Source organism: Stigmatopora nigra, chromosome 2 (genome assembly GCF_051989575.1).
Source record: "Stigmatopora nigra isolate UIUO_SnigA chromosome 2, RoL_Snig_1.1, whole genome shotgun sequence".
In the NCBI taxonomy this organism is placed as follows: domain Eukaryota; kingdom Metazoa; phylum Chordata; class Actinopteri; order Syngnathiformes; family Syngnathidae; genus Stigmatopora; species Stigmatopora nigra.
The window spans coordinates 13,395,465-13,416,125 of record NC_135509.1 but is presented as its reverse complement, the minus strand read 5'-3'; the positions used below and the strand labels follow the sequence as shown (position 1 = coordinate 13,416,125).

Sequence of the window (20,661 nt, the reverse complement as noted above, 5' to 3'; positions counted from 1 at the left end):
CATTTCAAAGTATTTGATGTATTTAATTCAGTTTTAATGGCTTTCAGTCTAGTCCTCTTTATACGTATCTGTATATTCAGATTACTAGGTCAATGCCTATTCGTCTATTTGTCAAATTTGTAAACTGTGCTCAGATTACTTTGTACTGACATATTTTACTTTGACACATACTGTACATCATTATTTTGTGTGCATATCTTGTAACATATATTTTTATTTTAGTACTGCAAAAAATAGTGCCCCACGATTGACTAACAACTAAATCAGGATGTACCCTGTCTACTGCCAATAGTTTGCTGAGATAGGATCCAGCACCTTATTTGACCCTCACATTCAAAAAATAAAAATAAATAAAACATGGCTCTGCAATTGCAGAATTTACCGCTGACTTCAACATCCTTGGCGGAAATCAAAAGAGTCCATGGAATTCTGAATATATTTTATCTTTCCATCACTGCTGTTACCCGTCTTGGTTAAAATAAGTTTATTCCACAACACACAGAAAAGCAACTGGATTGAATGGCCTGACTGAATGTTTACTTCGTTTCTCCACAGAAATATTAATAAACAACCATTTGATTTATACTTTGTTATGTGTAAAAGACAATATTAATGCTCACACTTTTTGGGTGTTTTTGCTATTGTAATTTTTATATCATTGTTGCACTAATTTACTTTTTATTATTGTTCGCAGGACACGTCGAACCATCCCAAACATACAAATATGAATGGTAGTCTTCCTTATCGACCGTTAAACGTCAGTGATATTTAACTACGAGTGAGAGCAGCTTGGTGAGTAACACTGGACTATTCACAGATGCTCCTTTTTTTCTCTCCCAGCTCTAAATCACGTTTCCTAATTCCCAGAGCCACATCTCAATCATTCTCCTTGCTAATTTGAGAGTCACCCTCATTTCATTTTAAACGATTCATTTTTGGCAAATTTGTAAATGGCCCTGATGCGTGCAAGTGTGTGTGTGTGTGTGTGTGTGTGCGTGTGTGTGTGTGTGTGTGAGAGCTACAATTTAGTCAATTACTCTTTCAGCCAGCAGGACTCCAGGGACCCGGAACATACACCGCCTGGAGGTACCATCTCAATAATTGTTTCAGAAAAGTTGGGAATGAATTGCCAGCGCTCTGTTCCACTTATTGAAATGTCAATTGGAGCCAAGCCACCTTTTTTTCCCGTTGTCCTCTCATCACAGAAATGTAAGAATGATATCCTCTAAATTCATATCCTCAGCTCCATTTGTCCAATGAACATTATAGAATAATTCAACAGGCTATGCATACTTTTGTACGTTATCATCTTTTTATTATACTTAAGATAATTCCTGTGAAATATACTTTACCTTCTACTCTACTGAAATACGCTTTACTTGAATAATATAATTGGACTTAATTGCGAATTACCTGTAAAAAATGAAGACGTAAAATTCATCCAAAAGAGGTCTTAATGAGTACTAATTAAAAGGAAAACCTTCCTTTATAGATCCCAACAGTGTGACCTGTAGACCTCAATTAATTAAGTTATTATTAGCTAGTTTGACAGTTATGGATCTTGCTCAGCTTAAGGTAAAATATGTAAAATATTGTTCTCCTTTTTTTTTTCTTCTTCATGTCACAAGGTCCTCCACCAATGCCCTGAGCCAATTAACCTATGTTGATGAGCCTTGTGTGACTTATTAATTAGAGAGAAGGGACACGCCGCGCTCCCAGGTAAGCAAGTTTATTACATTTTATAACAATTTGGGCTTGTCAATCCTCCAAAGTCAACTGAAAACACAATGACTCAAAATGATAACTATCCACATGGTAGTACTAGCAAAGAAAATGACACAAGGTTAAAAAAATGCTAAATTGATTAATATATAAACATTTAAGCCATCATTCTAAGCTCTGAATTAAATGATTTATATTTGTCTCTTTATAGCCCTTCACCTGCAATAATATTTCTATTTAAATCTTTCGTTTTTACTGGTAACTCAAACTGGAATCATTAAATTTGAATAATTAAAATATTTTTACAAAATGCTTCATTAGACCTGCAAGATTTAATCACATCCAATAACAAAACTATATAAAAATGTGCCGTTTTAACCACCAAGTGTGCCTTAAAAATTTACGAGAGTATTTTACTTTAAAATGGCCCATTGTGATGGCGAACAGACCCGGATTCCACGATTGGTGTGTTTCCACCATCGAAAATAAGCACGCCGCCGCGAGTACGGGCGACTCCAGCGGTGGGGCGTCACATACATGTCTGCTTTGATTACTGGATGGCTGATTCTGTAGTTGTGTGTGCAAGACCTTCAGCTCTATTCTATAATTAACTTTTGCCTGCGCCCATCAGCTCCCATTCCCGACTTGATGCGTCCACGGCGAGTGTTCCGGGCAAGTAGCTTGCCATTCAGTATGTATTAAGCTGTCAGAGTAGGCCTCTCTCCCAAGCTGCCTGTCTTCCCTGAACAAGCCAGCCTATTAACTCCTATTGACTGTGACACACATGTCCCTCCAAAATGAGCGGTTCCGTATTGATTTTTCTCCAGCGCTCTTCACTTCCCCCTTTCATAGCACCCAGGCTGAGATCTTTATCCTGACTGATTGCGTATGTTCATCGTATCACAAGCAGCGCTGCTGCGCAATTGCCATTTTGGGCCAGCTACACCCCCCACCCCCACCTTCAGTATGCAGTCGAGTCTCAATGAGACAATTAAAAGGCCCAACTCCCCCGTGTCCCCTGTAACGCCGCGGTCAAATGAAGCGGCAGACCTTCAACACGGCCCAAAGTCTCCTCACTCGTTTAATGCAGCAGCCCGACATAAGACGTGACCCCCCCCCCCCCCCCCACCGACGCCGCAGGATCAATGGAGTTGAATAGAGGGGTGCCATAACCCCTCAGTGAGATGCTTCTCCTGCGGCTCAGGCCTAAATGAACTCTGACAGCATATATCGATGTCATATCAAGCCCTGCCATGGAGAGAAAAATGATTATCTGCCGCTAGGCTCTCTTATTGACACGCTGCGGAATAGCTTCTTCCACCCGCCCAAGGGACTTATTGATACACTTTATGTTATAGAAATATTCATCTAATATGTGTCTGGAATAGATTTGTCTCGTTTAGCTGTACAGATCTTGGCCCGTGGAGGCCCATCAGCGTCTGGGCCTCTCAAGCGTGACTGTGCCGCTCCCCTTCTACGCCTTTTACAGGCGGCGTGAAATTGCTTGGTCTGCTTGAGATTCCTTCTTCAAGCTAATAGTCAAACATGTTGTAATTACATTTTATAGCCTTTTACTCTACAAAGTCAAGATGACTTCATTGCAATCGTCTTTCTGTCTTTCGCACCATCAGAAGTGAGGAATACTTGAAAGTAAGAATTACAACATTTATGTGGAGCATGTGCTGTCTAATACTAGTGTGCAATTTTGTGGACAATATTCCAATTAGGTGTAACTGTAGTATATTGTAGTACTTGTCTTTGTAACCTATGGTAGAGCAATAGGTGATTTTATAATGAAATCTCTCACGCCGGAAATACAATGCAGGCTGACTTCAAAAGAAAATGACTTAGAAATAATAGAGAATAAATCAATATTCGTTCTGTATTCCGCTTTTCTTAAGCATCGTCACGAAGAGAGTTAGTGACCATTTGAAAAGGTGATTTGGAACTCCTAGTGGAGTTGTCGCATTTGTACTTGCTATTTTTTTCTTGTGAGCAATTGTAAAAGATCTTGTTCAGTTTCACTTTGATCAATAACCTTCGACCTCAATAAACAATAACTTACAATTCTTTAAAATAATCTTGGCAGGATCACAAAATGGACCGTAATATGCTTGGAGGTATTTTTTATTTCTTTTCTCTTGCTTCTGCTTTTACATTGTGAGTATAAAACCTGCACTTTTTTCTCCAACTTTTACAAAAGAAAATACTGTTTTGCATCATAAATGGTAAAATGTCCTACGTAGTTCATTCTTTATATTATGTTTATAAAACATTTTATATTCCATTTAATCTCACGGCCTGGGAAATTTAAACATGAACGCCTTAGCAAGGTCAAACTAGATAGTTTTGTTCGATTTACGTCTTGACGTCTTTCATTCGATCCAAACAAATGTTTTCTTAACGTGATAGACACATTTTTCTTCTTGATGTGCCCCTTTTATCGTGTCGCAAATTTTCTATTGATCTCCCGCCCCTGTTCAAGCAGCTGAACTTGGGGTGACCCGCTTTGTTGCTCGGGTGCTTCCTTAGTCCTTTCATTATTTTTCCTTTATTTTCTCTTCAAACTATGTTAAGATCAGAAAAAATTGTGGCAGTGCTTGTTAAAGTAATAGCACGAGCTGTCATTGTTGTATCATATTGATTTTTGCTCAAGCATACCTCGGCGCTGCCTTTTTTTTTTCTCCTCTGTGATGCACGACCGCTGCGTTGTGAACGTGACAGGCCGTCGCAGGTCAAATACCGCATCTCCCATCCTCCGCTGTGTCTCTATTACAGTCAGACTGCTCTTTGGCTGACTTATTGAGCGGCTCTCATGCTCGTTACTCAACAGAGGAGTAGTTTGCTGTGATTGATACCACGACGGCCCTAAACGCCTGGCTCAGACCCCTTGGTTCGCCTCCGCAAATCCTATCTGTAGCTGTAAAGCCATGAGTGGGTTTCATTAATGGCCTCTGCTGTTTATGACACCATAATTAGAGTTGAGGAAAGACACCTAACTACCACAGTTCCACCATACTGAGAAAGTCAATAATGCAAGCCCTACAACTTTTCACACAATTGAGCACCCTGGAAAATCTATAGTGCTTTGCTGCTCTATGTCTTTATGGCGTGGTTGTAGAACAGCCCTCCCCTTGTTTTGTTAGTTTTTACTCTCCACTTTTAAGTAATCCACTAGAATTGATTAGTAACACCAAGAATATTATTTAGCTTCAAGTCAGATGTGTGGGTCACAGCCATATTGAAAAATGTACAAAAATATAGTTTGTTTCTTACCATGTCTATCATAGAAAATCTAAATATATAACATGGAAAAAATTGACACTGGCAGCCCCAAATATTGACTATAAATATTAGAGGGATTTTTTTTCTCAGTGTTCAAAAAATACCAACTAGAGGAACAAGTTCAAAATGAACTATGACCGCCCGGCTACCTATGCTGGCTAAAACAAGGGCGACAAAAGGTCTTTGAGTAATTACTGTAATTAATCAGCCTCAAATTTTAAATAGGACTCCAAAATTGATGCACAAATCCTTGCAACGTCCCGACTCAACTCCATTGTGATCTGCCCACAAATAATGGGGATAATACTTTTATATCTGCAATAAATTAATAGAATTAACCAGCCAAGATCCCTCCGGTCTGTCTTTCAAAACACTGAGTGTCCATCTTTAATACAGTGGCTGGCCAAATTTCATTTAGATTGGAATAATGAGGCACATTGGTCAGCATATCGAACCATTGCGGTCGGAAAGGCAGACGCCGTCAGACGATCCATCATAAATTAACTAGGCCTGGCGTCAGGGCTTCTAGAGTAGGACCAAATAGGACAGGACGTTCCCCTCGGAGACTCTGCACCCTCTAGCTGCCCTTCCAGGGAGATTAAATGTTAGCCGCTTGGACTCCAACCTGCGCTTCAGTAAAGGTAAACCGAACTTTGCTGATATCAGGTCACCCTTGACTGGAAACCTAACCTGTGTGACTGAATGAACCGGTGTCATAATTAAATCATCATCGCCGCTTCGCTTTTACTGCACCTGCAACTCAAACCACAGCAGGAGAGCGGCGACGGGGCCTCGACACGGCCATGACCACGTCCATTCCACTGGCTGGAAATGTTTCCAAACATTCTCATTGCAGAAACAAGAGCCAACCCCCCCTCTCACCTGATTAGATCTAATGTTTATTGCAAGCCCTTAGTTACTCCTTTAGCACCCTTGCTTACATGTTGAAATGTGTCCCATTTAAACGGGATGGCGACAATAGCATTTGAATGCATTTAAGCGCCTATCTAACCTTAATGATACAAGCAGACAGAGAACAATATTGAATCCCAAACTTAGGAGATCAAGTTCCATTCCCCGATCCATGCCTTCCTGCGTGCTTTGTTCGCTGTCTTGGTTCCGTGGCTTGTTGCAATAGATGTGTAATGACCATGGCCCTACCAGAGCTTATCCTGTTCAGGAGGAGATATTAAGGAAGGTATAGCTACAAAGGGCAGACTTAATTTGACCTCTGCCTGCCCTCTCTCTTTTGCGAGGTGAAGCAAGCTTGGTGGTTTGGGCAGTTGGTGATGAATGAGTGTATTTGTTGGGCAGATTGTAACAGTTCCACACTAATTGAGGGGTCAACACAAAGAGCAAACGTGGTAATTGAGTCACTTTACTGCAGCTTTACACCTTCACACATTTGACCCTAACTGCTTGCTTGTCCTCTTTGCTCTTACAAAACAAAGTCCTCTTTTTTATCTGCTTATTTTTAGGACTAAATGATGCTGTATTATAAAGAGAAATATGTTAATACTTCATTCTGGCACGTTATTTTTCATTTATTTATTTTTAATTTTGTTTTACAAATTACATGAAGGCATTCAAATTAATTCTTTGGGTTAAACAAGGCTTTAAGTATGTGTTGTCTGTGACACTTGGTTCTGATGTTGATACGTGTTTAATAAATCAGCATTTGAAGTTAGTTACTTTCCTCAACCCTTTTCAGATTACCCGATTTAATTACCAATGGACACCAATTTAAACGACCTAATGCTAGTCCACGTGCCCCTTTCTTTATTTTAGAAGGTTACAGCCATTGTATACTGGACTGTCCTAAGATATTATTGCCAAAGTACTACATTGGTTGCCACCCATATCACTATCACTTGCTTTTGGGAGGCGCTTTGTTGTCAGGTGGATTTAAATGGTGATCTTTACTTGCTTTGCCCCATGGACCTTGCACTCAGATGAGACTTTGGCATCACACTATCCATTTCCAACTAATGGCCTTTGAATATGGCCAGTGGTGAACAACGGTGCATTTGAGGGAATGTGTGTGTGTGTGTGTGCATTTGTGAAAGCTTACAAGGACAAATGCTTTCTGCATTTAATAAGAGTGGGCCAAAGGGAATGCGGGTAGTTAAAACTGAGAGTTGGCACCAGTATTTCGTCCCTTGTTACCTGACTCTTCTGTTGCACCTTTAATCTGCAACATGCCACTAAACTACTCTGATGGTCTCACAGGCGGCAACCCTCGAGAATGGGATTGATGGAACACATTAAACTCTGAGCTTCATCCTGTTTAAATGCTTTTACACGCTAAATCTTTGACCATGGCATAAATGTGGGAAAACAAGACTCGGGGTCTTGAAAATATAACCACGAGATTGTTGTTGTTGTCTGAGCTGGGAATTTAGGCGGGGAGGGAGGTGACATATATTTTGGTCTTTTTTTGTACCATTGAGTCGTTTACTTTCATCTCCCATACCAAGAGAAATGTTGTAATTACTATTTACACACATAAAACGATGGCTTCATTGATATGCGGCCGCTGATAAAGCGGGAGCTTGGCAGCCAGACAATTGTCAAGGCCGCTGGGGGTTCGCCGACACCGGGACGGTGTTGCCTCCGCCACCAGTGCCGACGAGCAACAAAAGCAAGCCGTCATTCACCGCGCACCAAAACCTTTTTAATTAATTTTCCTGGGCTGGCAATGTTGACCCTTAAGATTTGCTCGTCAATTCAGCTCAGTACTCAGCCTTGACTGTCAGAGGGTCAAGAAGTCACGTTCCCTGGGCAAGAGTTAGATTTTGCTTCTAGAGTAGATTAGACTTGAGTAGGAATGTGCATTTGTATTTAAAGAGCCTTTTATGTTGAAGATTGAACTGGTTTCGCTCTGTTAGATTGCAGGCTTTTGTGTAAAAGAGCAGAGACTTGGAAAACAAACTGCAAAAGATGGTGCAATATATACTAAAAATATACTGGATCCTTTTCATTATAATAACTGCAATTAAGGGTAGCGTGTAATACCAACCAAAATAATAATCTTAACTGCATAATGTTAACACTCAGTCTTCCAAATAACGTTTCCTCTCAATTTCCTTCTTTACATAAATCCATTTTGTAATTAAATGGGAGTACAAAAAAAGGGTAACATTTTTAACACATAGAAGATTCCATTTATTAATTCTAGTTTCTGTTGTCCGTTAAACAGCAAGTGACAAAACATGCAGTTTGTGGTTGCAATAAGACGACAGTTGTGCGAAAAGAGTGAAGTGGCGCTCTCACTTGCTGCGCATGCATACAAATCTGAGGGACCTGTGGATTATCTGCATCAAGGTTGATCAATTTGCTGCCGGCACAAAGCCCTCCCAATTCCGATTAATCCACTGAAGTGGTCATATCCACATGCTTTGTAAATCTAGGGCTCCTTATGTTTCCCCTTCCCACTCCACCCGGCTTAGCGCGGCTTTGGCGGATGAAAGGACAAGGCCTTGTTATATTTTAGCCTAAATAAGCACACTTGACTTTTCCTTAAATCTTTTTATACCCCCATCTTTTGCCTCCACGGGGGTGCAGGGGTTTCAAATCTGGCCTAATTTACTAATGGCTGCACTGTTGAGTGAAATAAGGCTTTTCCATCATAGTCTTCAATCCGGGTGAATTTTTAGTCTTTGCTCCTCACCATGTGGCATTAGAGGTTTTGTATATCTCATTGGCCAGACTTAAGATATTTTTTCTTCAAACATTGATCACTGAATATTTTCTGGAGTCAAATTTGGAATGAATATCAGCATGACATTTACATTTATTGTAATTGACAGCGATTGGCATCCAATTCATTTGAACAGAGACGGCCGGCATTGAACAATTATGTTTCACTGGCGATAGATTGTTGGATCGCTGCCGTTTGATCAAATATTGGACATTTTTACTCACAATTAATAGCGGCCGGGGGGGCTTCGGGCTTGTGAAAATACTGTATGATCCCTCAGGCTGCTGGTGAGATGTGGCTTCCTCCCCGTCACTCACATTTGTCGCTATTCCCCAATGTTATATGTGTGTGTGTGACTGTGTGTGACTGTGTGTGTATGTGTGTGACTGTGTGTGACTGTGTGTGTGTGTTTTGAGCTCACTGCCCCAAGCATGTCTCGTTTGAAAGTGCTGTCACTCCCTGCTTCCTGCCATCCATTAACACCCGCCATTATCATGCTAATCTACATTGTATGATTACATAAAGTAATTTATGCACACTTCTATTCACCCGTGGCTACACAGGGACATTTGCCCCTATTGTCAAATGTTTTTGGATATAAAAAGCAAAAGGAAAAAAAAACAATCGTATATTTCCTCGGTCATCAAATTTCCTTTTTTTTTTGTGAAGATGTAGTCGCACTTTTGGAAAAACTTGGCATTTTAGCTTATGAATAAATGCTCTCCTGGTGATTTGCAGAGGTTTGCCTACTGAGAAAGTAATCGCCCTAAAATCTCTTAGTGCGCATGCTGCTTTGGTGTTCGTGAGGAGACTACAATTTCAGTCCTGGCGGCTCCATATCGGGGAAAAAATAGGAGGAATGTTTTGTTTTGAAAGTAGAGGGCAGAAGATGAGCTCTCTTCCTCATTTATTCACAGCTAGTGGAGTAATTAGGAATGCAGAGGGCTGTTAAATTAAAAGTGAATTGCACTTATTAACATTTTAACTACCAACCCCACCCTCTTTAGACACTAAACAAGGACAGTTTCAGCTCTAATATGCCTGAAGAATCCCACTGAGGCCACTCTTTATGTATCTCTAAAACAAAGACCTTTTTTTAAAGTAAGATCTCCCCTTTGTTTAAACAACCCAGCATTTAACATTCAACGTAATGCGCCCAGGAATGGTGGCCGCCGTCGTCGGGAGACGCGCCAGGCAGAGCTTCTCAAACTCTTTGCTTAATGGAACGCTATTTGTGGTCAGATTGGATAGCTAATGGTAGTCCCTTCGAGGGTAACTCTGCAAATTAAATAGCATGGATTCACATCTGTCAGACAAAACCAGGAGGCTCTTTGTAATCAATGACCCAAACCAAGAGAGGCTCCGTAGGGGGGCGCCGCCGCCGCCATCATGGCGGCGAGCGCGGGAGGTGCCGCTGGGGACGGAGGCGACTCACCTGCTCGAACAGCAACTACGCTAGGCTTGGGATGCCCGTGACCGGAGAGGCGGCACCGCCGGCGGGGTTAATGTACATTTATAGAGCGGGTCAAACTACTTAAGCAAGGCGCTGATTTATAATGCAGCAATGCAATGCGACTAAACTGTAAAGGGAATTCTTTCTCTTTTTTTTCCTTTTTTTTTTCTCCTCTGCAAACACTGCCGTCGGTGTTGTGTTAAAACGTTGAACCCCATTAATTTTATCACTCCCCCTCTCTCGTTTCGCTCCTTCTTTAAATTTTGTTTGGAGGAGAGACTAGCGAGACCTCCCGCTGTTGCGGAGAATTTCCTCTCGTTGTTAATTTTCCCTGCTCCATATGGCGCCACAGACACTTCACCTGCAGGCTGTAGCAGGCTGGAGCAGGCTGGAGCAGGCCGTGCCGCAGCCAGCAGACGTCCTCGGGCTGCGCCTGTCATTTACGCGGGCCCGTGCAGCTGTTGGAAGTAGTCGGAACGTCGTTGCCCGTCACTCGCGCCGTTTTCCGTGAGGTGCTCTTCTGCAAATGTGGTGGAATGTCAAATTAGATGCGACTTAAGCGGAAGCCGTCCATATAAAAGATGGGCTTGACTTTGGGCGGGTCAGACTGTGGGGGGGGGGAAAGAGTTCATGCACCATGTGTTGGGGTACGTGTGTCTTTTCAGGGGCCTCGCTGCTTGCCAATGGCGCAGCGGCGGGCTTTCATTGTGGCTTGTCATTGATTAGGCAAGGGTCTTTAATTCTAGCCTACCCCATGTTGTGATTCATTTGCATGGCGTGTCAAGAAGTAATGGAGGTTGAGCGCGCCTCTTTGAAACTCTTCAAAATGTTGCCCTAATGTACATGCTGCCGCCAGCAAAGAGATTTCTGATTTATTGTGCCACTTATGTTTCTTAATTCCTCTTCATCTTCAATTTGTTAGACGAAATGACTGCTATCTACATATTGTATATGGTAGTACTGCACCAGAGTGTCGAAATGTTTACATGGGTAAATCTATATCTAGGCCAAATGTACATAGCGTATAACAAAATATTCAACATTTATTGCAATTGTTTTCAAGCCTGTTTGCTTATCCTATGGAAATGCTTCTACAAATGATATGTTATTTATTTTTAACTCTCATTGAAAATTGATGCTGTTACCTTGACCCTATTTTTTTTGCATTTTAGTAGCTGATATCTGGAAATATGGCCAAACCCACTCAAATACAGGCCGCTTCGATGTGTCTACTAACGAAAAAACAACTTTACAAATGCAAACCTTCAAGTGAAAGTTTCTGAGGTCAGACTTTATATTTATGTCATTTTCTTTTTATCTATTATTTTATTGTGTTTTTCATGATATACTGGGTACTTTATCATGTATTGTATATTAATTTATGTTCTCCACTTAATTTTAGCATGTACTTTGAAGCTGAAAAAAAAACAAATAACAGGTAATTAAATGTTAACTCTTGGAAATGTTGGCATCAAGGCTCATGTCTAAAAGCAGTAAAGAAGGAAAAGCAAATGAGTAAGCATTGCCAGTAATCACTTCCAATCCAAAAGCGCACGAGCTGCATGTCCCTCGTCATCCCATCATGAATCTTAAAAGATTCCAGCTCACAGAGGTCTCTTTTCCCATTATGTTTGAGATGAGATGTGAGGTTAGGGGAAGCTACTTGTGGGCCAAGATGGGCTTTTTCAGCAAAAGTTGGGAAAATGTAGTGATAACATTTGCAGACCTCTCGGGGATGCCACGTTCAGGGTCAAAGCTAAATCTGTACGCCGCCGGCATGAGGCCAAGCTATAATTCCGGCACAGACGAGCGCAGAGCTAACCTCGGTGCAGCTCAGGGCCAGCGATTTTGGCGTGGCTACAGGATCGCTGGGATAACAACCAAGGCAAATATACCTTTCGTCCGTCCTCCTTTCTTTTTGGCCTCTGCGGATATGAATGTCCTTTTTAAGGGTCACTTGACCCTAATTAGAAATCGTTTTTATAACTACGGTACATTAAAAAACGGACAAAATTACGAACACATCACCTAACAACCTCAAAATCGCACACACTTCGTCTTGTAAGTGTTGACAAATACATTTAATGACTAATTATACCTGATGATGACACATTATCCATCTGTATGATACATCCATTTTCAATCTGATGATCCCCTTCATTTTTTTTTCTTAGTTTTAGTGAAGGCATCAAACCTCATGTACCCACACAGCAAGTCATTTAACAACACGCCTTTACAAAGACCAAGTCTATAAAAATGATAACTCTCAAAAATGAAAAGCTACCCACAATTCCGGTTTCTATTCATATTCATCCAATATATCAATTTTCTATTATATTAAAGTATGATATCAACATGCAATCATGTTAATAGATCTTACCTATTGTGAGTCATGGCTCATTCAACTGATAAATATGTAAATTAAAATGTTTTATTGTTGATAGCCAACATTAATCTCATTTGGATGTCTTAAACCAAATTAAATGCGAAAAGTGCGCCACATAGGTGTTTCGCAAAGTGAGTTGATTTCATTTTGGAATTAAAAAGGGAAATGAGCAGGGGACGTCGCTTTTTTCTCTCTCCCTTTTATTAGGAATGGTAATGAAAAATGTTATTGACTCGAACAAATGGAAAATACACCTGGAAATATATATTAAAGCTTTCCAATTTCTCTCTCTCTCTCTCTCTGTAGTTTGCAATTATAGTTGTTTCGGCAATAGCCCCGGAATTAATTTTGCGTGCACGCTGATCATTTTAGCGGTGTACAAAGAATAGGTTATTATGTTGCATGGGGAGGAGGCCAAAGCAAAGCGTTATTTAATTGAAAGAATGGATCAATAACAGCTGGAGCACTTTGTCACAAGGCCTTGTGAAATGAGCAAGTAATTTACTGTGGACAATATTAAGTGGAGTCCAGGTGTAAAAGCATAAAGTGCAAGCTGGGCCTCCGTCATCTGTTCAAGGTCTGACCAGACTGGGATTTTACAACCTCCCATTTCACTTGATGGAGACCAAAATACAGTCACGGTGCCAAATTAGTTCACAAACAAGCTGGTTTGATGAGAACTTTTTCTAAAAATACTTCACAGTTGAACTACTACGTTATCGATTCGGACATATTATTATGCCGTAAATGTGCAGAGTAACACTACAGACTTTGACCCAAAAGTGCATTTAAAAAATGTAGATTTACATAATTATTATTATTTTTTTAATGCATTTTTCCATTAAAAGCCAAAAACAGAGTGTAGTGTTGTATCGGTGAGTTTTAAAAAAAATGGCCGTCATCTTAATTCACCAACATCCTTACAATGTTTGTCTGCAAAAGGTTGGCCCACTTTTGTGACCTTTTTTCAGTATTTTGTTATTGTAAAGTTTACAGAAACTCATTTGTTTCTTCCCCGCATGACTAGAAACAAATTGTCGTTTTCCCTCACTAGTTCACAATCCAGTTGTTCATTGCAGCTGCATGTTGGTAAATGTTTTCTCTCGTCTACACTTGGCCTATGCATCATTGCTCTCAGGCCATCAACATCTATGTTTTATTTTTTTTATTTTTATACGTATGTTTTGTTGAAGAATCTTGAGTAAATTAGAGCAAACTGGCACGTTGCCCAGTATGCAAATTCATGTGCTAATTCGCAACATGATTTCACTTCAACTTGCGAGCAAATGAGATTTTAATTGAAAATGAGAGGAGCGTTCACTGAGGATCTCACTGGAGATTTGCAGTAGGGGAGTACGTAGTGCTTTTTTTCAGATTGTTTAACGAAAAAATACTTTTTATACTTTCAATATTTGAATATATAGATGACAATGTTTTCCTTGGTAGAGGTTAGAGAAACTGCAGTGTGAAATTAACATTGCGCTTCATCTACTCGTCTGAGCGCAACGAGGTGGGCTATTAACATTTTTTTCTCCTATTTTCATTATGTTAATGGTGTTAAAACACAGCCACCGATTGCCACCAGCGGCGCACTGATTTGGTCTGGCTAATCATAAAGTGTCCGAATGGGTCATTTTGATTATGAGACGCTAATTATGTAGTGCTTCTCTCCTCTCTTTTCTACCTTGACCCACGCTCTTAATGGTAAGCATTTATGAGTCCCGGGAAGGAAAATAGCAGCAAAAGATGTCTGCCCGTGTTATGTTCCACTCATGCTTCAGTGCTTCCCTTTAAACTTCCTAAATTGCGCCTGACAATAAATAGATGCCCAAGTCTCTAACTGCCACTGTTAGATTAGATACCATTAGATATAATAGAAACTCTTCCCCTGTAATATTTTCATAGGAGTTGGAGGCATTTGATTAATCTTACTACATTTTATTGCATTGCTGATTTTTTTTTCCCTTTTCACTCTACTGTAAAGACATTGTAGACAAGCTATTGCCATTCCCTGGCTCCCTCTCCTTTTACACTCATTCATCCTCCGCTGTTATTGCAATGCATTGTTGATGAGGTGAGTCGGCGTCTTATGTGCTTTCACTCCTAAAGTCATTCCTAATGGAGTGGAAACCTTATATTTTGTTTCCTAATGAAGCACAGGAGTGGCAGACAGCTCCGCTTGGCCTCTCCTACGGAGCCAGCGGCCTGAATACAGTAGAATCCTTTGGGGGGGTGGGGGCCTTAGCCCTTGAGCAACAGATTATATTTTGCATTCAGAAATCGCTGACAATATTTGTAAAAATCTAGTCTCAAGTGTTCATTTGGAAAGCAGGAAAAAAATCCGTTGAGCCGCTGAATTGTGGGCCAGATCGGCACGTCAGGTCATTTTGTGTGGCCCATAGAAGCAAATCATTTGTATTGATTTCATGTTTCTTGCTAAAATACTTTTATTTCCCAAGATTTTTTTCCTCTACTAAAAAGGTTGAGCATTAATGTTTTGTTACTATACTCTATACTAATACTATCCAAAGTTTTACCTGGCTTTTGATTTTGCATCACGTGTTGACTAAATTGGTTATTGTTCTTGTTTGTGTATATTTAATCACTTAAGGTGATCCTATATTAATGGTTTTCTAAGTAAACCCAATGTTGACACCAGTCTGAGTTACCATATGTTAGATTGGATTGAAAATTGATTGGATATCCATCTTTGTCAATGGCACAAAAACATGATCATTCACCCCTAAGTTAGAATAAAGTGACAAAAATATCATGGAGGCAAAAGTGTATTCAATATATTTTATATGGCTAAACAACATACTACTATTTAATCTGGGTTTGTATAACCCATACACTTACTTTAAACCAAATTGCATCAGTTAATGTACTAACAAAATCAAATATACACAGCATCCTCTGCACCTTTTATCTTTACTATTATCATTAGTATTTGTTTTGCCTGTGCACAACACAATAGCCTTGTTTTTTTTCATCGGGTGAAATTGCACCATAACTTTGGCAATGGAAATGGTGGACATTTTTGGGACGCTCTCAGTGGCTCCAGGCTCCGTTTAAGCTGGCCCTAATTTGAGCTGCGTCAAGTGTAAAAGTAATTTGAGCTATTCTGAGCTGAGGTTTCCCTGCAAGGTCATTTTTGAAACAAAATGTCTCCATAATCTAGGTCACAACACAATCGGCTGCACTTTTTCCACCCAAACTTGCGTCCCTCTTTCCTCCCCTCCTGCCATGCTGCTTATAATTAAACACATACAATTATCCTAAATTTAATGGGATTTCAGAACCACGCTTTTATTTAAGAGGTAATGAATAATATTTTAATTGCATATGTAACTGTGGAATCCAAATGTGCTGCTATTATCACGTGTAATTACTACGCCGCAGTTTTCGAGCGCGTGAGCTCCCGATGTGATCAGCGGCGCTCGCTGGCAGACTGTCGCCTTTTTTTTTTTCTCCCCCTCTTTCCTCTTGTATTCTTCAATCTGCAGCGTAGCGGTGACTAATTGTGAAATAATGCAGCTGGATAGACACACTTAAAACATATGTGCTGTGTCCTATTGTTTATTGATGTCTGTAATTAATGATATAATGCGTGCCGCTGAAGTAGTTTGACCTCTGAACCAGTCATTACTCAGAGTGTAGCGGCATCAATCAAACTGTGCTTTTCTCACATCTATTCCTGTACACCCCCTGAGGGACTGACAGAGCACCCACTGTATCCTCATTTGTATTCAGCTGACCAAGGCCTCCATGTGAATGATTTAGCGCTCTACATCACATATACAGCGCATGAGGAGCACTAATACGAGATTTACAAGCTACTGCTGAAGTTCATAACAAGGCCTAAAGCTCTGAACAAAGCTACTTTGTACCTCTGCCATGCGGAAAGCTATTGTTTTGATTGCCATTTTTTTTGCCAGCATTTGGGGGACTAGTAAAATTCTCCAACTCTCTCTTACCTAAAAACTAACCTATTAGAAATGGGTGTGCTTTATGGAGCTGACATACAAGCAAAGATAGGGCATTCTAGGATTATTGTATTTCACTCTTCCCAGAAGAATTTGTGTTCATTTTGTCAGAAGATGAATGGAATCTTTTTCTGTGTTTCAGAATACGAATAGGCGAAATCCAATTTACCGCATAATCCGGACTATAAATCGCATTTTTAAAAATATTTCTGCTGAGGTGTGATTTATTTTCCAGTGGAACTTATTATATAACTTAATTTAATTTGTTTTTGATTTTATTAAACAAAATTCCCCCCCAAAAAGCAAATTATACTCCTTTGCGTAATTTTGCATTTTGTGGCTAGTGCAACTTATTTTCAGGTGTGACTTATAGCCTGAAAAATATGGTATATTTCTTAACATCACCAACTAACAAGTTAGATGATATACTTTTAGTTTTTTATGTTGCCATTTCTATTCTTTGCATAGTAACTCTGCCCGCATACTCTTATCTGACCTAGCTTCCTCACTTCCATCTTACACATACAAGTAAACACTTGAAATTCTATTTATAGTTCACCGTATATTGTGTAACGATTTCTCTTGATACCCACCTTATGGGTGTTTTGGTGAAGGTCTATCTTGTTGTGATTTCTGTTTGTTTTTCAATGGGCTTCAGTTTACAGTATTTACTGGTTCCACATGTATCGAACCCATGCGGTGGAATGCCTGCCATGTTTGGGGTCTCTCTACACTTGACTGCCCAGCCTCAGGTCGCCGCACGCTAAGATCACGTCCCACTTCGGAGAGCAACCGAGCAAACAACACAGTCAGTTTAAAATAAGTCATTCCATTGTTAATTAAAATGGCTTAAAACGTCACTTTAAGGTAAAAGAGGTTCTGGAAAAGCAGTTGAAACTCTAGAGAGAGCTGCCGAGGGGTGTTTCGTTAATACCACATGAAATTAAATTGTGCATTACCTCACTTTGGAAGGTGCCAGACTATTAATGGAAAGCGGTAACTGGCTTGGTTTGCTCTCTCGGTTCTTTAATTTCACAGTGGCCCCCAGATGTTTGGTCTTGCTTGGACTCATCCACGTGTAGTTGTCTACTTTCCCATCCTGCCTCAGGCCCACTGTGGTCTGTATTGTGTTAATGGGTCAGGAGAGTCCATCAAGGACAGCGAGTTGGGCAGTTTGCACATCGGGGGGATAATTATAGGGTGATTGGTGCCCTCATGCTCCCTGCTCTCCTTGCTTTGTTAACTTTACACCTTACATAAATGCAAATGTCTGCCGCTGGGCCTTGTGCAAACATATCCTGAGACCTCCTTTTTCTTGCCTTGTTTTATTGTTATTTGTCCTATTCATTTTTTTTTCTAGAATTCCAATTGTATGGTACCCATTTAAGTTATTGCTATAGTATATTGGGTGATTAGCCAGATTTGCTCTTCCTGCCTTAAACTGTCAGCAGAGACACATCAAGTCACTTCAGTACCATGGAGAGTTCCTCCTATACCTTGAGTGTTTGGAGCAAAAAAAAACCTCTCACTTCACCTTCAAGTTATGTGGAAAACACCAGGAAGGGACCTCATCTGAATGGCCGGGGTGCCAGACGTGGTGTTCACATTTAAGCCCTTCCCCCATGTATGCATATCATCCACCCTGAGCCATTCTATCTGTATGGAAATTTGGGCTCCACAGCTGGAATCCCACAAAGCACTGTCATCTACTAATAGTTATTATCTCTTTGGGCTGTTCCCTCTCAAAAAGCCCTGAAATACAAGCGCATCACATCTTTATGGTAATGCCTTACAATGCAGCCTCGGGCTGTATGGCACACAGACCTTTTGTGATCATTAAGATAATTCCCATTCTCACTTGACTCCTCATTACACTGCCCACACCACATAGCGTTGGATATAGACAAATTCCCGTGTCTTTGTTTATACGACCTATCAAGTGACCAATTGTTAAAGCGTCGGAGATGATGGTGAAATTTTAGCACGCCAATAACCTTTTCCACTTTGATTTTTTTAATACTGTTTCACAGATTTTATTTGATCATTGTTATTATTGTTATATATTAATCTTGATTCTCTTATAATTTCATTTCATCTGTGCGTTTGGTCTGTTTTAGGCACCAAGGAAGGCCGGCTTTGTCTTTCTCTTCATACTTTGAACTGGAAAAAAAGGTATATATTTTTTTACTAAATGAATAAATGCACATTTTAAAATGATTCTTTATCTATATATAGGATTTTTTTCTGTCATTTGAAGTACATTACTGTAATGCTCATATTTGATTGAAACAGTCAGGGGAGTTGTATATTTATTAATTTGAATTTGAGGCATTAATTTTTATAATCATTTTATCATACATGTCTTTAAATGGAAACTAAACCCAAGATATCAAATTTTATTTATATTCGGAACTAAAATATCTTGTTTGCTCTGTACTTAGATCTACAAAAATAAGATATAAATATACTATATACCATATGTACTCTAATCCCCTCCTGCTTTATTAAAACAGCATATAAATCATCAGCAACAAGTAGATTTTATTATAGCTTCCAATGCCAAATTTTAATTACATCATCATCTACACTTACTTACTGAGCTGTGAGCTAATGTAGATTTATTTTTGTGGATGTTTTTTTTCCTCTAGAATATCATGTATTTCAATATATTTGATGGAGAATCTTTCAAGCGCCATTGAAATTGCACTCTGTATTAGCAGGCTAAGCACTACTTGAGCTTTGAAATTAAAAATCATTCATAGAAAATGAATATATTACTGACTAAGGTGCCTCATTTGTGTTCGGAAAAAAAAATACCACGTCAGTTAGTGAGTTAGTCCATGAATTGACACTGCGTTGTGGTCCAAAAGACCAATTTCTAACTCTTGATAACAGCATTTCAATATTTTTCCTCTTTAGAAACATTTTTAGTAAGAAATCAAACATCAAAACAATACACTTGACTATATTGGAACACCAGCTCTGGATATCACAATGACCTGTTTATGGTGCAGTCCATTTTTTTCCACCCAAGATCACCACACATTTTTGCACAAGGTGATGCATATGGCCAGCAGGTTATTTATGCATCCATATGACACGATGAGTTTCAGGTCAGCTGTTGAAAAGCGAGATCGCGACCGGCGGCGTCCTTGCACGTCCCCGCCGAGGCCCACGTGAGGCGTCTGCCTCACACAAAACAGTAATTGCAGGGTGATTGGCACAGCTTGTTCCTTGCAGCCTGTGTCCCACACTTGAAGGTCCCCCTCATTGTCAAACAGCCTTTTAGCACCTTTGTTCCTCTCTTTCCCTCAGGACCTTGCAGCTCACCACTGGCAGATGAGTCCCACTCTGTAACAAAAGGGTCCCTGCGCTCAACCTCATAGGATGCAGTGATGAAATCCCCCCCCCCACCCCTCACTCACTCACTCACACACACTCCTCTTGTTCTCACACACACTTTCGGAGTAGAAACACCCCGTTTAGCAGCCGAGGCTGTTTCAGGGACGGGGGTCAAGACCCATGAGTGGGCTTTTAGGAGGCAAACAAACACCAGAGCAGCAGAGAAGTGATGTCTTGTTTACACATTAGCAAACATTTAGCAAATCTCTGGCGGCTTCGGCGGCGCCGACGTCTTTTGTCGCGGCCGCCGCAAAACAATGCAAAATGATTGGGGATGGCGGCTGCAATAACTGACAAAAGGTCAACTGCAATAACTCATCCATCACTCAAATAACGGTGACGGCAGCACAGCGTTATTAGCCAGCAGCCCTGTAATTGTCATCTCTTCTCGCCTTCCACCGTTAATTTTTCGCCAAAACAGCCGCTTACAAACTGCATCTTTCCAACACCGTGTAATGAGGTGATGACCAACCACTTGTTATAATTGCTTCAGTCTCAAGCTTATTAATCATATGTAGAGTTATTTAAGGATGCATAAATTAATCTTAGAATAAAAAAGCCCATCAAAGCTTCAAAACAATTAAAGAGTAAGGTAAGATTTCCCATGGGTTGACACTTTTATTTTAATAGTGTTCAGGTGATTATCATACTTTGATTCGACACTGTGATTAATGCAGACACACTTTTAAATGAGCTGCTCTCTCTTGCACATAAAAAAAGGTAGAAC

General features: G+C 40.2%; 1 long non-coding RNA gene across 1 annotated transcript; it reads left to right on the top strand.

Moving 5' to 3' along the window:
* The first annotated feature begins 729 nt into the window (after positions 1–729).
* LOC144183109 (uncharacterized) lies at positions 730–20,056 on the top strand. Its single transcript, XR_013324751.1, has 5 exons — positions 730–792; positions 1,046–1,209; positions 1,629–1,719; positions 18,650–18,704; positions 19,848–20,056. It is a non-coding gene; the product is annotated as an uncharacterized LOC144183109 (long non-coding RNA).
* The last annotated feature ends 605 nt before the right edge of the window (positions 20,057–20,661 follow it).